The 23,069-nt window shown below is 37.8% G+C and overlaps 1 protein-coding gene across 1 annotated transcript in view; it reads left to right on the top strand.

Moving 5' to 3' along the window:
* LOC119653609 overlaps positions 1-23,069 on the top strand; it is a 63,103-nt gene that overhangs the window by 21,142 nt on the left and 18,892 nt on the right. The gene's annotated exons all lie outside the window — the stretch shown is intronic.

The following is a 23,069-nucleotide window of genomic DNA, read 5'->3' as shown; positions in this document are numbered from 1 at the left end:
CGGTTGAAGTTGTTGATGCGTAAGTTAATCTGTTGACAGTAGTCCATGGCCGTGATAGCTTTGCCCCGAATTAAAAAGCTGTCTTTCGGCGATTTCGCAGTATAATAATTGAGCCAATCGTCGTCTATTGTCATGTAAGGCTTAAATGAGAAGCGTTTCTGAACAGTGGTTCACGAGTCCAATGCGCCTTCAATTGATCCTTATTAATGGAACTTTTGGACTCACGATTTCATTGATCCTCATAACATTCACTACCACTTCAGAATTGCTGGGATCAACCTTAGCATCACTCCTTAGCTATATATGGTTAGGTTGAACTCTTATAAGAAAATTGTACAAGTTTTTTCGTTTTTCATTTTTTTAGAGGACAAAAAATCCCTATCAAAATATTGTAGAGATTTACTAAAAACATTTTTAACTTTACAACATTGCAGCCCAAATTTGGTAAAAAATGTTCATCGAAGTTTAAAATAAGGACAAGCAGTGTTTTTTATTACTTGATATTATTGTATATTTTTGTATTTTCTTCCGAATCGCGAATGTGTTTATTGTTATGATGGTATTCGTTTGATTACTGTTAACTTAATATCTTTGACAGCGTATTGTTTTTCAATAGTGATAGTATATTTGAGATTTGCCATGTTAGTTTTGAGCATGTGCGGCTATTTCCCGTACATTGTGTCTCGTTTTTTTGACTGTGTTTTAATTATTGAGTGTTCTGTTAGGAAGGGGAAATTTGTTGCCTCATACGATTATTCATTATCTTCAATGGCGCGAGAACCCAAATCGAGCCTTGGCCTTCCGAATACATTGCCTCCAAAAATGCCAGTTTGCTAACTGCGCCCTCGAATTGACAACCAAAATCGCGTATTCCCCGAACTTCACTCTTCGCCGTGCGCTTGGGGTAAAAACTCTTTATTTACAAGTTAATTCGCCTCCAAATTTCGTCGTCTCTCTTGCTGTCCTTTCTCAGTTGTATTGTTTTGCTCTCGTTGATGCTTACTCCAATTTGCTTTGCTGTAGTTTCTAGATTTAGAAAAGTAATTTTGGGCTCGGGTGTTGAACGTCCCATGATGAATATAATCCGCGTATACTATTAGCTGGGTTGGTTTTTCTGATAGTGTCCCTTTTGTGTTGACAAGGATTCTTTGGATGCTCCAGAGCTAGATTCACGAAGTTATGGGTGAAAATGTCTCCTTGCATCAAACCCGAGTTTGTGCTGAAGCTCTGTGTCAATTCTCTCAATGATCCTTTCCTTATACGATCCTTAATCTTTTCAATAATTTTCCTCAGGATTTGGTATGACCAATACAAAATGGAAACGCCTCTGTACTGTTCGCAGTGGAGTTTATCTTCCTTTTTATCATATATTGGGTTATTCGATGAATCATTTCGATTTTTTTAACTTTATTTCCTACCAACATGTAACAGTGAACCAGTTAATAATGTATTCTTCGTGATTGTTTATGGCTTCCTTACATTGTTTGTTAATGCCTCAATGATCAAAATCGGCTGGTTTCTACTCGAAGGACTCGTCCATCCAAGCACGTCAGAAGTGGAAGTCGAATGGCGCGAAGTCGGGGAATAAGGAGAATAGTAAATCAGTTCTCAATTGACCGATTGAATTGCTCAAGTTGGCGATGTGAGGACGGACATTATCGTGTTAGACGATGAGGCTATAATGTCGATAAGACCGTTTTTTGGGATGCCTTTGTTTCGTCGTTGCATTTACTAAACGTAAAGCTCGTAGTGGATTATGCCTTACTAGTCCCACCACATGAACTCAATGAGTCCACTGGATTTAGCCGAAACTCATATTTTTGAATTTTTTAACCTAACTCCGAGCGCTTCTTTCAGGCATAGCGACTTCTCTGTAAATAGTCTAAATGTCTCGAACAGCTTCCGTGACTGTCACATCTTGGTTAAAGGCAAAAACAAGTGTCAAAAAGGCTCAATTTTATCGACTTGATATACTCCCCTTTAATGATCTATAAATTAATAAAAATTGAGCTCAAAAAAGAAAATAGAGTGATAATTTTTCTTTTGAGTAACGCAAAAAATTATGCCAAGGTCTTATATTGAAAGCACGTCAATTCAAATTGAAAAAAAACGGCCATGACTTATCGGATAATCCAATATAATGGGCATATAATGCTTTCCCGTAGTCGTCCATGTCATAATGAACTCTTGCAGGAGAGTTATCTAGTATGGTGTTGCTGCTTCAACTTCACTTAGTGATGGTTGTCGTAAATGTGCTTCGTATTATTAAATTTTTTTGGAGTGAAACTCTGCAACTCTTTGAAGTATTGCACCCTTCTTTTATTATACAGTGCTATGAGTTGCAGTTTTACTCACAAATAGTTCTGCCCTTCATTTAGGACGTAATTTATCTAATCGAAAATGCAGTTTTCCGGTGAGGACCACGTTCGTTTTTGTTTCTAGATGAAGGAAGCATGTCGAGCTTATAACCAAATTTTTAATATAATAATCGTTCGCGTAACAATCCAATTGGATCAGGGCCTTGAAGTGTGTTAGAGCACTTCAATTAAAGACAGTAACGGTACACTACAGGATTATAGCACACTATAGGAGGCAATGTGGTCAGCATTGCGCTCGCCCGAGATTATTACCCTGATTTGACTCATGTGCTCATTCACAGCTGAGTCGACTGGTATCCGACGTCAAATCACGATGCAAATTCCACTACCACCAGTGAGATTTGAACAGCAATCTTCCGTACGACAACCTTGTATTCTAACCACTCAGCTATCACTACACACTAAATTTTTGCTTTTGGCAAAATCGTCGTTCGCTGACGAATGTCATTGTTTGGTTTGTGAAGGCTGTGTCCTCCTTTCGTTGTATGCCCGTTCTCTTCTTTTTGCTCAGTTGACAAATGGCAATTAATCAGCAAGACATTGAGGAATTTTTGCTTTAGACTAATCGCACATAGTCTCTTGTTAATGGGTTTGAAGTTTGTAGTGAGGTGTCTAAAAGAGTTCTGGGGATTTCTAGGGTCATTCCCCTGTGGTTTACTTGTTCCTGTCAAAATCTGTTCAATGGTTTATGTTTCCACATACGTTCTTTAAACTACGCCCGGCGAAATTTAGAATAATATCTAGATTTATTTTCAACAGAATTGATTTTCACTGATCTGAATATCAATTAACATTAATTTTAACATCTAATCTAGAAAACGTCTGATAATAAATCTGGACTTTCCTTCAATTATTGCAACTATGTCATATGAGCACTTTCTGGAAATAAAATTGCGTTTTATAGACTTCAGTTTTTTCTACTTTTGAACACTAACGTTGATGCACTTGACTTGTCTTTATTTTATTATTTTATATACTCGTTGCAAAGCTATTTGAGTGACTGTGCCACGAATTACTAGATATCCCCGTCCTCGACTTTTTTTCTTGCGTATTTCAAATGAATATCATATGAACGGCTATGGTATGGTAATGTGATGTTAAAGTAAAGAAGTTTTGTTTTCGCCATTGGGCTATCTAAGCAGTGCCTTTAACGTGAATTTCTTCCTTAAATATCTGTATTTTGAGAACTAATCAATGAAACTTAATGATTTTTTTGTTAGTTTCAATATTATTTGGGAAATGTTTGTATCAACTTTTAACAAAAAATATCAATTAATTATTTTGTAGTGATGAAATTTGTATCGATTTCACATTCAACATTCAACTTTGGGGGCACTTTTCTGAAAAACGGTAAGAGATATCGGGTTGATTCTTTTTTGTTTCATTAATAACATGCTGGGTTAGAAAAGAGAAATCTCTTGAAAGAATTGGGTTAAAGATGTAATTTAATAGGTACATTGTAAACAAAGGACAATAATCAGCACGTTTTTGTTATCGATAATCACTTTCTTCCATGCTCACCTATTGACATCGCCGAGATTTCTTGAATTCTGTACACACCTTCGATGTTGTGTCTCTGTGTTATTGATTAGACTCCCTTAACTTTTTGACTTTTTTTATGGTTTTGTAAAATATTGCCCCCATCCCTCTTTCCGTAAATCATATCTTATTCACGCCCACAATTTGTGAAAAAGAAAATCGTTAGTCCGTTTCCGGTGCTGATAAATATTTCTAGAAACCTATTTCTTTATTTTCTATTTTGCACTCCCGATATCTTGCGTAACTGGTTGATATGTGCAATACATCAGGTAGACTATCTGACTTTTTATATCAGAAATATGTGTTTTGATTACGTTGAAAATCAGGCAATGGTTCTGTTGCATTATTGACTTGAGATGTGACAGAGTGCACGAAACTATATCACTATGAGACATTCAGAGTCTGTTGCCTAAAAAATAGTAATATTATATTTGTTTCAGTAGAAACTTTTGATAAATAAGCAGGGAAGTGCTTAAAGCCGAATCATAAAAATAATAAAAAAAAATCAAAACAATGACTCTCTAATTTCAAAAACCTCTCGTCACGAAAAAACCATTAAAATTAATAAAAGTAACATTTTGTTCTCATACACGTCAACGTACTTATTTATTTATCAAGTGTTATTCAATAAAGTCTTATCTAATCAAAGTTTTTGGTTTGCTATTATTGTATTCCTTTGAACGTAACAACCTTAGACGCAAGGTCGGGACGTTTTGTGCATTGTATAGATAAATGCTCTTAGTTCAAATTAGCTCATGCAGTATGAAACATACTTCGAAACTCTTTATCTGTCATATGAAGCAGAACTTGTCTCTGTTGCTGCGTGTTGTATTGCACATACATATATATAAATGGGGAGAATTTTCAATAAAACTGGAATATTCGTACATTCGTTGTTCGAAAAGTCGTGTGCTCATGTACTGGAAATATCAGAATTATGTCTTTGTAATATCAAATGTATATATTGAAAATGAGGATGGTGATTTGTTCATTGTTTGTGGTTTTTCTCGAATGATCCATTCTGAATGTTCATAGGGGGTGGGCGTCGCCAAAAGACCATTCTGACTCAACTTTTAGCAACCACGAGAGCAGTGAATAGAATAGTGATTGGGCATATTTACTATCATCTACAAAATCGAGTAAATTTTCGAATATGCTTTACAGCGATAAATTTTGATGGTATCCAAAATACTTTTCAACGCAGCTCCTTTTAGGTATGCTATCAAATCCAGGAACACGGGAGGTCTTGATGACATCTTTTTTGTTTATTTGCTGTCTAGGATCAGGACAGAATATAATTCATATTCCTGTCGCGTTTTTGAGTTAAATATTTGGAGCCAACATCTGTAGTCACTTTCGGTTAGGTAGCAGAGATGCGGTAGCGTTTGAAGGATTGACCTTGCACTGATGACGAAATCGTTGGCAATTTTTGGGCAGGAAAAGTTTTTGGTGATGATTTGAATTTATCTGTTAGCAACTATCACTTAGTATCCTAACATCAAAACTGTGACTGGCGGCTGCGTTCATGGTAGAGGCAATTCATCAGACGCTGTCTAATCTCTGCCCTGGGAGCAGTGGGGCCGAAAATCGTTGCCTACAAACACGGCATAGATGCAAATTATATTCAAATTCAAGTCTAAACTGGCCGAAACATTTTCATTACATGAGCACACAGCCGAAGGGTTAAGGCGGTCCTGAGTTCGGACCGAACCAATTCATCTGAAGTTGGTGGGTCATCGTCCGTAACCCGCCCACCGCTACCTGTTGGGTCGAATTTTATCCAACACCAGACGATCACGGTATCGCCATAGATTTCATCGTCATAGAATCGTCCACTCTCATCTAGGGGACTAAAAATTGTTCGGAGGATTCTTCTCTCGAACGCAAACAAGAGTTCGCAATTTTTCTTGTTAAGAACCCAATTCTCCGAGGAATACATGAGGACTGGCCAGATCATTGTCTTGTCCTCTAGAGAGTTGAGGTGAGACGTTTCTAGCGAATCAGTTTTTATAAGCTGAAATAGGCTGTGTTGGTAGTCAACAACCATGCGCTGATTTCATCGACATAGCTGTGATCGATTGTCATTTTTGACCCTAGATAGGAGAAATTTTCAATGGTCTCAAAATTGTAGTCTCCTATCTTTATTGCTTTCGTTTGACCAGTGCCATTCGATGTTGTTCGTTCTTCGGTTCACCTATACTTGTTTGCGTTTGGAATTCTCGTAGTAAATCCATTTTTCATCTCCAGTGATAATTCAACGTAAAAACCCCTTCCTTTGTTGTCGTTGAAGAAGCATTTCACAAATGGTTTTTCAACGATCGATGTCTCTGTCCTTCTATTCAGGTTAGACCCAATAACTGTTTTTTGAATCATTTCCATTGCTTTTAAATGTTTGGAAAAAATTGATTGATCAACATTTGCAACAACGCAGAACTCAATGCTGATTGTGTTTGGCGGGGATCTTATTCGAGTAATGATTTCAATTCTTCACCTTCAAACTTTTTTAGTGCTGTCGGACATTCTGCGTCTTCGACATCATAAATACCTTCTTTGAATTGCCTAATCCATCTTCCGCACTTACTAGCGAACAGAGATTAGTATACGATGTATTTTGAGATCTAGATTTCATGTAGGCATTATCATAAATTTTTCTAGTTGAGTTGGCTTCTTTGCAAAAATGTGCCGTTCCTTTGAAAATTTGCAGTTTTAAATCCGAATCTAAATAAATCAAAACATTTCGTTTGATACTCTATATGGCTATTTTGAAGAAAAAGTTTTATGGTCCGCATACTTTCCTTTTCCGAGAAAAGTGTGTTGTGGCCGACGAACAAAAAGACACGACAATAAACCGATTCTAATTTTAATTTTGTGTTTACATAAAACTAGCGTAGCTCAGGACGCCAGACAGTTTTTAGGGATATCGAATTGGTGGATACGGAAGCAACTTGAAGTTCAATTGATGTAATTTTGTAATCGTTTTCACTGGTTTGTGACACGTCTGTCTTGATTAAACAGCACGTTCTTTTTCTTCAAATGCGGCCGTTTTTCCGCGATTTCATCATCAAACGTTCCAAAAATTCTATGTAATAGTCGCTGTTGATGGTTTTCTCTTCTGAAGATAGTAGAAAAATATACAATGCGCATCTCAAAACACTGATGCCAGAGCCTTGCCAGCCGACTGTTGTGTCTTCGCACGCTTTTAAGTCGGTTCACCACGTGCGGCCCACTCGGATGACGATCGTTTCTAGCGTGAAATAATGGAGCCATGTGATTCATGCATAAATTCAGGTTCATTGCTCAGAATCGTCAACTCGCTGTTGTTTTTGGTAGATTGTGAGCTCACACGGGAACCACTTTGAATCGAGCTTTCGCATACCCAAGCATTCACGCACTATACGTCCAACACGTTCCTTTGATGTCTATAGAGCCTCAGTTTTCTTGATCAACTCACTTTGTGGTCATCCAAATTATTTCGTGAACTTCCCTGATGTTTTCGTCAGTAACAGCCTCTTTGAGCGTCCATTCAGTGTATCTCCTGGGTGTTTGTTTCGTCTCGTTTAAATTTAGCAAACCGCTTCTCAACGGTTGATTTTCCAGGTGGAAAGTCCGAATAATGTTTATGAAGAAAAGTTTCAACAGTATTTTCAAGGCTTCAACAGTATTTTTTTCGCTAAAAAGCAATGCTTTATTAACATATGAAATTCGTTTTTATCCCATTTTTTTTCAAACAAACAAAAGTTGCTTCATTCAAAATGCTCTATCCCACAAACTAGTAGTCCGACAGTTGTCAAATTTTTATGTCTTTTGAGTTAAATAAATGTCGTAAGGACTACATAGTAGTAGCACCATGTGTGTGTTAACCTACGAACTTTTCAGCCCAACTGTTATGATTTGCTGGAAGCAGTATAAAAACTGTATTACTGGCGATGTCTTCAGACGATAACTAAAGCGTTTGAAACGAGCTATTAAAAAGACGCTCAGAATGGATAGAGGCACAACAAATTAATTTTTCATCATACCAACGCCAGACCTCGTGTTGCTTCTGTTACTTGGATACCCGCCGTATTCAACAGACGTTACTCTTTCAGATTACCATTTGTTCCGGTCGATGCAGTTAGCCCATGCAGACTAGCGTTTCAGTTTTCGTGAAAATGTCGAAAATTGGTTTGCTCGATGGATTGCGTCAAAAAATTTGTTGTAAAGATATATGTATGTAAAAATGGTGTCACTGTAGCAATTCTCTTGTCGAATTTAAAGTGCTCTGCGGCACGTAGTATACTTCATAATAATAGTAATAGTCAACACGACAATCCATTTGGATCAGGGCCTTGAAGTACAGTTCAGGATTATACACATTGCCTTCCACAGTGAGGGCGGCATTGCGCTCAGCTGTGATTATGAAACTGATTTAACTCACAGCTGAGTTGATAAAAATCCCATTGCCACCAATCAGATTTGAACCACGACCTCTCGTACGGGGGCAGTATAACTAGTCCGAATTTTTAGCTAATAAAAAAAAATGGTTTAATGGGACATTTGCTTTCTAAATTGAAAAGAAAGCGCCCATTTAAATTTTTTTGTAAACTATAATCTTTATTGAAAAAAATTCTTTTCGACATTATAACACATGTGTTGAGGAACGTAAAAAAAATTCTATTGACCTTCAACTCTCCACATCGGCCGTAGAGGGAGCATTCCTAAGGTTAAGTTTTAGACAATGTGACATTTTTTGAACTTCCTAAAAAATATCAAATCAAAATTCAAAATGGGTTATAGGGAATATACCTAAAAAGTTAAAAAAAAATTATTCCTCACTTTATTTATGAAATTTTTTTAAAATTTTGTTTTGTTTTGTATGTTACTTAAAAATCTAGCTCTTGTCACCTTTTCTATTTCACATTCACTATTTGTAATTGAATAATATACAAAAGTCATACATACATATTATTCGTGAAACATAACTTAGTCAATATCTCTCTAAGATATGAACTTATTTTAAGTTACAGTTTAGTATTGTTCATAATTCTGTGCATGAGTACCCGGGTGGTACACAACATGGATTTTTTACACTAGAAGTCTTCTTTTTCTTCAGCCTTTGTCCCATTCACAAGTGGGGTCGGCTCGTTGTGATCGGTTTCGCCATTTGGCTCTATCGAATGCCTGATCTGGGTGCAATTTCGATGCTTTTAAATCCTCATCCAGCGTATCAAACCACCGTTGTTTCCTTCTTGGCAAGTGAATTCCCGTTATCACGAATTGCGTGACCATACCATGGAAGACGCCTCTCTTGCAATTTTTCCACGATCGATGCAACCCAATAACGATCGCGGATATCCTCATTTCGGATGTGATCAAAACATGTCACGCCACTAGTCCAACGCAACATCTTCGCCTGGACGTTGGATATTCCGTGTGACGGTGTCCATAACAAGAACAAAGAGCAGTGGTGAGAGGGCGCTTCCTTGATGAACACCAACAGAGGCACGAAGCGGTTTTGATACGCCCGCCATACTTCAGACTTTACTTTTCGGATCGTGGTAGAGTTACCCCTTAAATCAAAAACAGAAAGGACAATGTAGGGCATAACACTAGAAAGTTTGAAAGGAATCATACTATTAATAACAAAGTTATAGTAAGTCAAAATTGCCTTTTTCATGTGAACTTAAAACAGGAGAGAATGTCACTATCACACCAATCTGTCATATTAAATTAATATGTACTACGGTATACTTAGCTACGTACAAGTGGAATCATTGGAATTTGCCAAAGCTGTCTCTGTCTCTAAAGCCGTTCATATCGATTTCCAACTTGTATTATGTTAATAAATGTAAATCAATTTCACAAAAATTGGACCAATTCCATTAGTATTACGGGGGTTCCTAAATCTGCGCTCTTTTGTTGCTTTGGAACCTTTAGCCTATATTATACTATACGTGGCCAACCACAATACTATTAATCTAATTTCGCCTCCCCTCTCAATCGAGCCCCCAGTATGATTTTTTGAACTTTGGAAATCTGTCGCTTAAGATATTTTTGGTTTCACTGCTGAAAATAAAATGGGAAATTCTTCGAGGGGGTTGAATCCTAGAGGAGTTATCATCTGTAGTAATAGGATAAAATGTGTGGCATTTTCCTGTTTGTCTAAGGAGAGTAGATAATTTTGTTGAATTTACTATATCTTACCAAAGGTATTAGCAACCCCAAGCTATATATCCACGTTATTACAACATTTATTTATTTGAAAGGAGTCGATCTCACTGTCGAACGAAACAAATACTAAAGAACAATGTTTGTTATACGAAACCCATTCACTAATTTTTGGGTTATTTACTTTTAGGGAGGACTACGAATCGTTAGAAAAAGTTGTTAGTGGCTGTGCTCACGTTGTTTGCAAATTTATTGCTATTTTCTTTCTGACTCAATATTTACTGCAAGATAGTCCTTGACCTTCCTTGCGTGACTTTTATTGTATTCAAAATAGCTTATCTGCGGTCGAGTATTGAATGAATATTGAACTTTCGCCCCGAACACTCATGCACTCACTTGGAACGATACGATAAGAAATTGTATAAGACACATACCTAGAACCTAGCATTAGGGCATTCATTGATTAATGAGTTAGTTTTTCTCCGATATCAATTTCTAGCGTTCCCATCAATGGCAACAGATCCACGGAAGACTATGTCTACTTCAACATTCTCTTGTCTAAAGACACAAGGGAGGCATGGGTATCTGTAGCAATAATCGTGCCAATCACCTGTATTTGGCGACATGCGATAGCTTTTCTTCATCAGTTATTGCAGTATTTACAGGGCACAAGAATTTATTAGTTGATTCCCACTTTTTCGAATTACATCATATCTTCGTATTAAGCTTCGCATGAAATAGTTATATCTGTGTTTACACACATTAATATACTAAAGTTTTCCTTTGCTCTTGCAATTCTCTCTCCTTTAATTCACGCGAGGAATCTAAATGTAGAATTACCGTCTGGAAGCATTGCTAAAGCTTCATGCCACCAACCCTTTGTTGGTTTTCGGGTGGGTGGGACGAAAATCCTTCATTTGAATGTCCTAAACCTTGACTGCAACGGGTTGCGATGAAGAAAAAAATTTAAATTAAGGACCAACAAGGGAGAAGCTGCCAGCCTTCATTTGCGCATGTCCTTTATGAGCCGACTGGTTGTCTGCCGAATATTCCTTCAGTCAGTATCTGATTGATTATTCCTAACGCCCGGCTTCAAGTCCATAATGGTGCATCACTTTCGTTTATCTTTACATTGCAAGCCGCATTTCATCCAACAACCTGTTGTGATATTAATAACCTAAAGAAAACCACATAGTTTGGTTTAACTCTAGCCTCATTTTCATACATTTAAAGCGGTTTTTGATTTTCATTTTCAATGGTGTCGGTGCCCGAGATAAAGAAATGTGTGACATTGGAGATACACGGAATGACGGTGAGTTAGGCTTATGACTTCTTACATCTGCATTATTGCACTGAGTGTGGTCAGGTTCTATTTTGATCTTTTTGCTAGACAGACACTGTGTTCTGCGTTTATCTGAGGGAAAATGTTGGCAATTCGCCAATGTTTAATGGGAGTGTGCATCTAGCAATCGAAATTTTTTTGAGTAATTCATTCTCTCACCAAGCTTTATTTGCAAAATATTTACATGGGATATGTCTTTCAATAGGAACGAAGTCGGTGTATGTCGGGGAAGCTTGTTAGGATTGCAGTAATTGTTCTTAACGTGTGGGAATTACAAGTGTCATATGTACCTAGTTCGATTTTTCGAGATTTAAAATGGAGCAAAGTTCTATTTTACCTGGCCGTAAGTTTCCCAGCCGCTGTAGATTTAGTGCATTTCTTATGTGAATTTTTACTTGCAAAAGTTTTCGAATCACACTATAAGTAGGCGTACTGAATGAAAGACGTGGGATTTTAGAGATACATATACAATTGCGTACATCGAAACGGGCTAATTCTCCCGAGCCAGTGTTTTGACAAGGCAATACTGAAACCAATTTACGGTTTAATATTGATTACTTACACGGTTAGCTTTGATTTGAGGTTCTTTGAAGTTGCGCGGAGATAGTTAACTGCAGGGATTAAACCGAATATAGCAAGCAATTTCGAGCATCCAGAAAATGTGAGTGGTCACGATTATCATGCATGATCAGCATTTCGCTGAGTGCAACTATTTCATCTATTCAGAAAAAAAGCGGGACCAGGTGTTGAGACCAAGCCATACTATAATGTGCTTCGGTTTTTCTTAATTTAAAAGATGATTTTACATAAATAACAATTGAAATACTAGCAAACATTCCCCAATTTACCATAATCTTCACGATTTCTGCTGAATCCTATTGTACTAACACAATATCAAGATATTTCAAATTATAGTAGAGGAATACGCGAAGTTTCTAATTTCCCATCCTGCCTTCATTGATTTTGAGAAACCTTGACAGCGTCAACAAGGCGTATATTTCCTGTGTTTCACACAGAAGTGTGATTGGAGTAACAAATGACTAGACAAAATATCACGTGCTACACCGATGTAAAATTTTGGAGGAATGAGGCCTAAAGCGGAATCTGAAAACGCTACATTCTGATGTGAACACGAGAATACGTGCAGCGAGGATGATCATGACATTCATCCTCAAATCTCGGCTGGGTCCACTCATGGACCTTGACTAAATGGCTTCGGATTTTTACCTAAAGGCGAGGAGAATCGACAATGGCATTGAACTTGACGCCACTCGACGTATTAAAGGGTTATTTTACACGCATAAAATAAGGCATTATTTTAAAGGAAAATTATAAAAACTATCGTCTTACAATTTTATAAGCTTCATCGCTACAAAAATTAAAAGGACAAAATGACGGCCGCAGTATCCAGATATTACAGTGTGACAACGTAAAGAGAGCGAATCACGCAAGATAGTTCCCAAGTTTTCCAAACGATGTGTAATCAAACCAACAAATACATTTCTTTAGTTTTGATGAAAATCTACTGCACACACCTAATTTGGCCAGTGTTTGAAGATAGAGCACATGATTTTTTTCGTCTTTTTATTGGAAAAGATGCTCCCGAATTTCAAAAAAAAAATATCTATCTCTAGTTTTAAATGCGTCCAGTCGTTATTTATGTCAAAATTGTATGAAACAATGGATTAAATCGGTTAATTAGATTCTTCTCTATGCTACCTCGCCCACTAAACAAATATTTTAAGGAAAAAGCTTTTATTACTGATTTGGGATGGTAGGACCCGCACTTCGAAATATGCTTATAGACTTATAGCGAAAGTAGATATCGACATAATATTTTGCACAGTTATTAAAAGAATTATTGGGAGAATTGAATCGTGTTTTCTCAATGGATTTTGATTTTTGGATCTCCATACATGTGATTGGTAGAAGATATGAAGTTACCTTAAAACGTAGAGAGGCGAGTCGGAAGAATGCGTGACAGGATATACCGAAGTCTTATACACTGCGGGATAAAAAACAGAACAGGGTTCTGGAGCAGGGGTCTACCTTTCGAATAATAACAACAAAAGCGGATTTTCCCTTAGAACAATATCTTTCAGGCTGAAGTGTGCGATTCTAAAGGCAGCAACATGGGTGGTTGATGAGCCGTTGAAATGCAGGCTCTGTAATGTAATGATAGTCAATCTGCGTTGAGGGCATTGAGAAGTAATTGTGTTAACTTCAGAAATTATTCAGGAATGGAGAAATCGATTGAACTCGTATTTTAAAATTCAATAGGTTGGAACTACTCTGGGTACCTGGTCATTGTGGTGTAAGTGGAAATGAAAAAGTCTGGGAACGAGCTTCCTATAATGACATATGGAAGAACCTTAATGCTGCTAAACACACCTAGTTTTTTCTGTCAGAACCAGACAAACATATTGCAGAGTTTGTACTATTGAAATCGGCGAAATCCAGTACAGGGGGACTGAGCGCCCGTCTCACACATATATGTAGGAAAGTTCATTTTTATTAAGGTTTTGTGTAAACACAAAACCTTATTAAAATCAGTTTACTGTCTGTCTGTCTGTCCGTCTCTCTGTCTGTCTGTCCGTCACACGCATTTTTCTCGGAGGCGGTTATAGTGATTGACACCAAATTTGGTAGAAAGGTGGGAACTGTGAACGCTCATGCATATAGTGAGTTACATCCTTTTACGATGAATTTAAGGGGGGAACCCATACATGCAAAAGGGGGGTGTAAATTTTTTTTTCCTCAAATATAGTCATGTGGGGTATCAAATTAAAGGTCTCGGTTAGTACTTTTCGAAGCCGGTCTTAGTTTTGACTTTTGTTGAAAAGGTAGGAAGTGCGGGGGGTTGAAAGTGGTCATTTTTTTAACGAACCCATTCTCAGGAACTACCAAACCGAAAAATCTGAAAAAAATCAGGGGCTGCCACTATATGGTGCCTAGGCTCCGAAATACCCTCCATACCGATACCTGTTCAAATAAAGTTAATAATAGTATATTACTATAATTTTTAGTAATTGACAGGAAAACCCACCTTAAGTTCACTCTAGAATCACAAAATTTTGCAGCAATGTAGGCTATAGTATGGAGCATAATCCTGCCATATTTGGTGAAAATCACACTATTACTAACAAAGTTACACTAGGTCAAAACTGTCGCTCCTCTGCAAATTCAAGACTATGAATGTCAATATCAGTTGAAAGTGGCTATTTTCACATAATATATGCATATTTTACGTGCTACATGCTAATGGGACAAATGCACACTCAAATCTCTTTATAAAAGAAATACACAAAACCTTTCATACCTGAAGCGTCTAGCTTCTGGTTTCCCAACTTGTAATTTTATTATAAAGGATGAATTGATTTAATGAGTGATACACAAGGGTTAATCCGCTCTTTTTTCTTATCCTTCTAATAAACCCGTCTAATTATTAGAAGGTGGAAACCGCTTGATCCTTTCATACCTTTTGTGGCCCTTTCATTAAAACTCCTTTCTCTCCATCTTATTCCGGTGGAGTGCAGTAGATTATTAAGCTGTAGAGCAGGGTTGTGTTGTTGCTCCTTATATTCCACTTGCTCCTTCATGATTTTTACCACTGAATTCTTTATTACTCTCAAAACCAACATGTCCTCTAGGCCATTTTCCGTTAACAACTATGCGTCGACCCACGTGCCCAATATTATTCACGCCTGCTTAGAAATTGTGTATGGTTTTGTAAGGTCGTAGAGAATTCACTGTTATCTTGTTTGATTTGCGACGGAAAGTTTTATATTCGTTGACTACATATGTAGCATCATAACAAGTCGGAAACCGGAAGTTGGGCGCTTCAGGTATGAGAGGTTTTGTTGATTATTTGATATTTTATATCTTAACAAGTACTTATTTGACACAAATGAAACGATTTCCACCAAACCTTCCAGTATTATGCTTCCTATCAAAATCTATACTATGGCAATTGTATGGATCTAGGATGAACTTAAGGGGGGTTCGCAGTAAAGTCGTTTCTGAAAAAAGTGCGTGGGATGAACAGGCAGTGCTATCATACGTGGTACTTTGTTAAACGTTCGGTAGTTTTTTTTCTAGCTTTGCTTTAATATTCTAGCATAGAAGGAACTAACGGCAGGCGCCTTCGTTGCTATATTCTCAAGTTATGACTAGGACTTGTAGTTTTTCAGGAGAGGATGGTTGATCTTTCTTGTCGGTTAAACGAACACGAACCGAAATCTTGCTTTTTTCCTTTCCGGAGATACATTGATGAAATTTTGCATATTTCTTCCCTGGTGTAAATAAATACAAAAAAAAAGTTTTTGATTTTTCCAGGCTGTTTTTCGGCTTGAACTGAATTTTTTTTGAAAAAACTTCAAAAAATCAGTATGTGCACGATTTTGGGACATCGGAACGTCTGAAAACAAATAACAAGTCGGGAAACCGGAAGCTGGACGCTTCAGGTACGAAAGGTGAAATTCATAGTTTTGAATGTGTAAAGAAGCGACAACTTTAACGTATTATAACTTTGTTAGTAATAGTGCGATTTCCACCAAACTTGGTGAGATCATGCTCTACGTTATACCCTATGTCGTGATACTAGCATGAACTTAAGGGGGATTTTGCAGCTAATTATTAAAAATTATAGTAATATACCTTCTGATTTTTTTCAGATTTTCCGGTTTGGTAGTTTCTGAGAATGGCCACTTCACTTTCAACCCCCTCACTCCCCACCTTTCTAATAAATGTCAAAACTGAGACCGGCTTCGAAAAGTACTATCCGAGACCTTTAATTGAGGTTAAGGTTCAATTCCTGACAAATTATTATCACAAATAACAGGTCTAAATTTCAAATTCATCGGTTGAGTTATTTTTCAATCGTTTACGCAAATTCTAAAAAAGTCAATTTGACAAAATCGCGTTTGAAGTTTTTAAATGGTATTTTTAAAAGAAAAATTTACTTAAAGTTAATCTGCAATGCTCGCACTATATAAAATTCCTTCCTCCTGTTCATAATGCTCCTCTTTTTGTCCCTCCATGCTGTTCTTGCTCCTCTAGAAGACTCAGTGCTCCGTTTGGTTGCTTTTTTTATACACAATGCATCTCGATTGTTTGCGTGTTTCAAAGCAATTGGGCCAATTTGAATGCCTTAAACTTGCATATTTTCTAAAAATTTTCAAATTATTCGAAAAGACGAATTATCGACGATTATTTAACAACATTAATAAAGGAAATTCAAGGGGCCAAAAGAAAAGTCCGAATTATCCACGATTTTTAATTATCAAGGTTTGACTGTATAAGATACGCTAACCAATTGCATGAATTGAGTATTCAGCAACACTTCCACCATTGAATGTGTTTCCTCAATGGGAATTGCAATCCCTTCTTTTGTATGATACTCATAACTTTGTTATAAATTGACTAAAATACTATATGGATGGTGTTTATATGCACGGAATTGCCCAAAGGCTTGATTGGATTTAGTACTACCTTCCGTTGTTTCCACTGTATACGGAAACTTGTTTAATCAAAAATGGAAAAATCTTCTACTGATTCAGACTTTAGATTTTATTTTCAACAAACTTTTTGACGGCGTCAAGAAGTGTACCTAAACGATGAGTAGGTTAACCTCACTTGAATCCACAGGAAAAAGGTATCTATATCCTCTAACAAATTATGGCTGATAAGAATTTCCCTACGCAATGTTCGTAGAATTTTATAGATGTCTACCCCACAATGGCAGCCTTTTTTATCTGTTTCGTTCTTATTCCGCACCTCATTTGGAATAAGAAAGATTGGTAGATCACTGTGCGGATATTCTTTGCTTGAAGGCCTTTGAATAATGTGTCGCTAATAAATGTAAGATTTACTGACTTCTCCGGTATTTGCCAAATTAAGTATGGACCCCACTTTTCGGTCCAACCGTTAGCAAAGCCACTTACTATTGGTAGGTTCGGGTGGCTTGCATCGGAAGGTGGTCCTTCCACCATCGGGAATGGGGTTTGAGAGTTGTATGTGTAACTACTACCCATCCTATCTCACATGCACTCGCTTTCTGGGCTTTCCGTTGTGCCTGTGGTAACTCAACTATTTGGTGTTCTCTTCAAACAGCGATCACTGTTTGTCTATCTGTTCATCTCTTCATCTCTATGTTTGTCTACCTGTCAAACTGAGTTCATTTCTATCTAATGTCAAACCTATACCGTTGCAATTCGATTTTCAGTAAATGTTCCAGGGATGTCTTTAGTACCACGATTGGGATCTTGAATTGTCCTGAAGTGCTTGCTTGAGATTTGGTTTGGTAGTCGTGAGTAGCTACGTAGGGACATCAAAAGTCGACAGAGCAAACGGAGCTTCTATTTCTGCCTTTTTGCTTGGAATTGAGGAAGCCCTGAGTCCGCCATCCACTTGATGGCCAGCCGAACCAATTCGATGGAAACTTCCTCCCACTTTTCTGATCCATAAGCTCCTCTTTTTGGGCTAACGTCCAAAGTTCAAACGATATACAGACGGTTTCATTCAGGGCAGAGACAACTCATCATCATCACAACGTGGCCAAAGGGGTGTGTGTTTGAGATGGGGGAGAGTTCCTGGTGATCCATTGTACTCGATTCTCCCGTTTAACGGAATATCCCGGATCCGTTTATATATCGCAGGATTTCCGTTAATGGATGTGACGCTACCCGCTGCAGTTGTAGCACATCAATACCAAAAATCGGATATCTGGTGCGCCCATAGACGGGGCACTGACATAGGAAATGTTCCTTGGATTCCGTTTCCTCATTACAGGATGGACACGTATCATCTTGGAGAATTCCTATTCTGAACATATGCCTAGCTAGTGAATTATGGCCCCTCAGAATGCCCACGATACTTCTGCAAGTCTTCCTGCTTTTCGACAGGATAAACTTTGCAGTATGTTTGTTTGGTTCTGACAAGAAAAGTTTGATGTGTTTAGCAGCTAGTCATTATGGGAAGTTTGATCCCAGTTTTTGATAGCAACATTCTACGAACACCCCTATCGCGTATTCGCCTTACAGAGTTATCTTCTCACAGTACTTTCCACGTTGGTAAGCTTTCATTTGGGGGTTGCGACTGCAGCGCCTTCTCGCGAATGTGATACCTCAACCAGTCTCCCCAGACAATTCAACGAAAATGATGTTAAGTTGATTTACCTAGTCATCTTTTCCAGGCTTAGATATGGAGACCGCTTTAATCTTCTGTCAAAAATAGGTACGTAGCCAAGAGCAAGACATCCACGAAAAATATTCCTTAGAAGTCGCTCTAATTGTTCTATACCCAGCTTTAACATCGCTGGATAGATGCCAGGTCCTTTGAAGTGTTCAAATGATAATATAGCAGCTCTCATCTTTTCATTGGTAACAATCACTCTCGCAGTGTCCCAATTGCCCTTGTAACAGCTTCGTGTTGAAAGGTTTGCAGAAACCGCCAATTCTCTTCCTCCCACTTCTGAGAACTGTACTCCTGGGTGGTGTACTTCCAAGAGAATATGTATAGACTCAATTCTGAAGTTCGTGAAAGTACCATCCGGTTTTCTAAGAGAGTCCAACCTGGCCGACTCATCCTTATTAAGGACTCTGCACAGCCTGGAAGTCTCCCCTTCACCTTCCGGTTCTTCACAGTATGCTCTAAAAAAGTCTCGTTTCGAACGTTTTACGAATCTCTTATATTCACGCTGTGAATTCCGAAAGTTTAACCAATCTTCTTCCTTATTGCTTTTGCAAGCACGATTTAGAAGTTGTCTGGTGGATTTACTTAGTATTTGCAGTTCTCGGTTTCACCATGGAACTGTTTTATCGCATTGGCTTTGGGAAATAGGACAAGCTTCTCCAAAGCACTCTAAAAGTGTGCGAATCAGTGTTTCCAATTGACCTTTATCGCCAAAGGAGTCTTTAGTCTCCTAGAGAACTCCACTCGACACACTAGCAAGCAGACGCAACTATAACGTTTCTCCTTTTACCATTAACCTGGTATTGTAAGTTGGCCGCGAGAAGCTCTGGGAATAGAATTGTCTCAGCATGGTTGGCAATTTTGACATCAGAACGCAGACCCTTGCTCTCGAGGATCTTCCATCGTAGAAGATCCTAATCCTCGTGGTTCTTGAACCAGAAATATATAGGGACAATGCTGCAATTTTGTCAGCCTTGCCGCCAATAGACAGGAAGAGGGTTTGGCATGCTGGCATGCGGTTAACTTGACTAACTCTTTATGTTTGTAGACATAAGTGTGAAAACCGCCACTAACTCAAAAGTCTTCTGCGTTCAGTGTGGATTTCACCGGAGTTTGATTTCTCAAAGTCTCCGGTGGATTCGAAGTCTGTGAATTCTTACCACTTGGAGAGTTACAATCCTTTGTTTCCATTTTTATGTGTATGTCCAAAAATACTTAGTGTAGTAGTGAACTACCACAGGCTCCCCCACCACGAAGAGATGGTGTCCGAGGAGGAGGGTCCGAAGGGGTTATCAGGTATTGTTCGTTCCCCTATATGAGAAAAAGCTTCTCTTAATGAGTCCGGCATCAAGTGGATCGCAGGCTCAGATCTTCCTCAATCCCAAACAAAAATTATTTTACCTTCGCCTGGTTTTTTCTGAGGATGTAATTTGCGGATTAATAGAACGGAGCGTACAATATCTGATAACCGCTTCGACTACGCTGCTCCCAGCGCAGAGTCTGATGAGTTGCCTCTGCCTTAGACGCAACCGTAGTCATCTGTATATTTCTTCCTGTTTCAAAGCAGGTGCTTCAAATAAAATATGGGGCTGAAGTTACGAAAACTAATATGAAAACGTATAATTTGTTAAATGTTATTTCAATCACGAGACTTTTGAAGTCATACGTAGAGCTCAAGAAATGAAATTACGAAACTAATCTTGTTTTCTAATATGTCGCCTGTGAACATTTTTAAAACAGGAAGTATTGGCTCGAATAATTCGTAATGGAAAATTATTTCATGCATTATCGATCCTATTAAATAATATACGCAAATAACAACAAGAATCTTTTTTTCCACACTTGATGCAACTCTGTTGTTCGGTTGTTCTACGTATGAACAGTTTACGTAAACTAGAAAAGTAACAGGTTGTCGGCAGAAAGTTTATTATTGGCTTTGTTGTTCTCATATGTGGTTATTGGCTTCTGGTGGCCTTGCAAAATGAGACGCGACGAAAATGTCCCCCTCAGTCTAGAAGTCGATGGTTCTACATGTTCTGATGGCGTTTCCAATATCTTACAAGTTCTCTATAAATACCAATTGATGAACCAGAGGCATTAACGTTTTTCCCTTTTTCAAGAAATTCAGTGCTTTGGTCAAGGTGAGCGAAGTCAGAGTAATTGTCGTAGATTGAGCATTTCTTTTGTTATTAAGGAAACAGTTGCGCCGTTAATTGGAGAGTGACTATCGGATAGCATTCAAGTAAGAATTGCAATAACTGTGTTGAGCATTTTTCCAGGGAAGTAATTACGCCTGCAATATACTGATTGGCGGTCTTAGTCGAGTTTTTTTTCAAAGCCATTTCAGACCAGAAAGTAACCATAAGACCACTTCCTATTAATTACAAATTAACATACGAATGTATGACAATATTGAATTTATTGAAGGTTAACACACTCATCAGAATCGACGTTTTATTAAAAATCATTAATAATTCAAAATATGATAAGTGAGTGTATCTGGAAGTATTTAAAATAAAATGCGTTTACACTCTCACGCAAAAATAAGGCCTACTTCAAAAGCTTTTGGTTATCAGTTCACATTCAAAGCAATCGCAGATACTGTAATTTTGTCGATCAGAAGTCATACATTTATTATTAAAAACAAGTTTATAAGCGATATTATGAAGTTTAGTAAATCTCAAATTTGTGGTAGGCAGATATGAAGTATTGTATTGTATCTATTGTATTTTTGGGTAGAAATTAGAGCGGCAACAGTAGTCGCCAGTGTTTCTCATGGCAAAAGGCTTCTTCGAAATGGTAGAAGGGCTGATCCAAAGCTAAATTATATCTTCAAAAAAATTTAATAGAAAAGGATGGAATATTTACTAAGTTGTCGAGAAGTACATGCGCTTATATTTGATTTATATGTAATTTTAATACTTTATAATCTTCTCGTGGTTCGTTCGTAGCGTTAGGGAATCTTGAGAGTTTGTTTGAGTAAGTGCTCCGTTTTTGCAAAATCGTGAATTTTAAAAATAAATTTCGTTCTGTTTATACGCATGTCGAAACCGAAAAGTCAGCGTTTTAGATGTGACGGTTTTTTAGATTTCTTATAAAAGAATATTTGCGTGTAAGACGATTCGTTTTGTAACTTCAGGTTATTGTGATACTGACATTCTATGATATAATTTGTGTGGACAATTTAGATCTACTATAACTTTGTTTCTCCTAAACTTTCCAGTGTTGTGCTTCGTCTCGCTGCCTGCATTGATTGGTTCTCCTACCATTAATGAGATCGTGTTTTCGGCCGACGGCGGTACGGAACTTAAAGTCGGTCGCACGAATGAGGAATATAAAATCCGCCTTCGCTGTTCTGTCCAAAATCTGAAGATGCAACTATCTTAACACTAACATAAAATTAAAGCTGCTCCGCGTCAACGTTCTCTCTGTGCTACTATATGAGAGTACTATATAGAAAGTGACAACCACTGTTGCTCTAAGGTTTCATAAATTTATGACTACGTCGTGTCATCAAAGTATTCTGTACTGCGACAATAGCAAATGAAGAACTTGGCGTCTGGGCCAGATATCCGCATTGATGAAAAGGCGGAAAGGAGACAGTTGAAGCACATTGCCAGAAATAAACAGCGATAACGCGAAGGTGTGGTTGATGCGATATGCCACACATAGAAATTTATGGGAATCCCGATAATTCGTACATTATTCGTATTCTCACTTATTCGTACAAATGCGGGTCTCCAGAATGAATTTTCTTTATTTTGTAGTCCCGATAATTGGTAATCCCGATATTTCGAACTAAATCGTCAGCCCCTCGACCATACGAATTATAGGGATTCTTCTGTATTCCTACGTACGAAACCTGTTTTGATATTCGTGGTTCATCAAATAATTCGCATATCGATCGTACAACTTAAATCGGTTCGTTTTTTTGCTAGCAAAATTAATATATTATTCGAAGTACTATCCGTGGTTAGCCACTACTTCTCCCATTTTTCTAGAAATTTATGGACTCCGTCGCAGAAGAAGTTTTCATCTTTTAAAGCCAAAAATGAGTTATTGTCTGACAGTCAAAGCGTTTTGTATAGATCGAAACAAATGGTAGTCGGAAGAGGAGAAGTCTGTGCTATAGCACATGGGTAAGCCAAAACTTCCCATCCGTTATTTTCCAAATAGTTTTTAATCTGAAGAGGAATATAGAGCTGAGCATTGCCATGGTGAAATATTATGAATTCGGTGTCTAGACCGCTTTCTATGAACGCATCATTTGTTGCCTGTAGAAGTATCCTGTAATGGTTTGATTAGGCTCTAGAAGTTCAGTTAATCACACCATTTGGAAACCACCAAGTAGAGAGCATTGACACCATGGCTTTCGGCGTTCAATACCAACTCACCATGCATCACCTTCTTTCATTAGCCTGAAAACTTTTCGCAGGATTAATAGTGTTTTATAGATACAGTTAGTAACGCAA

Source organism: Hermetia illucens, chromosome 4 (genome assembly GCF_905115235.1).
Source record: "Hermetia illucens chromosome 4, iHerIll2.2.curated.20191125, whole genome shotgun sequence".
NCBI lineage: Eukaryota > Metazoa > Arthropoda > Insecta > Diptera > Stratiomyidae > Hermetia > Hermetia illucens.
This window is presented reverse-complemented; position numbering and strand designations above follow the sequence as displayed.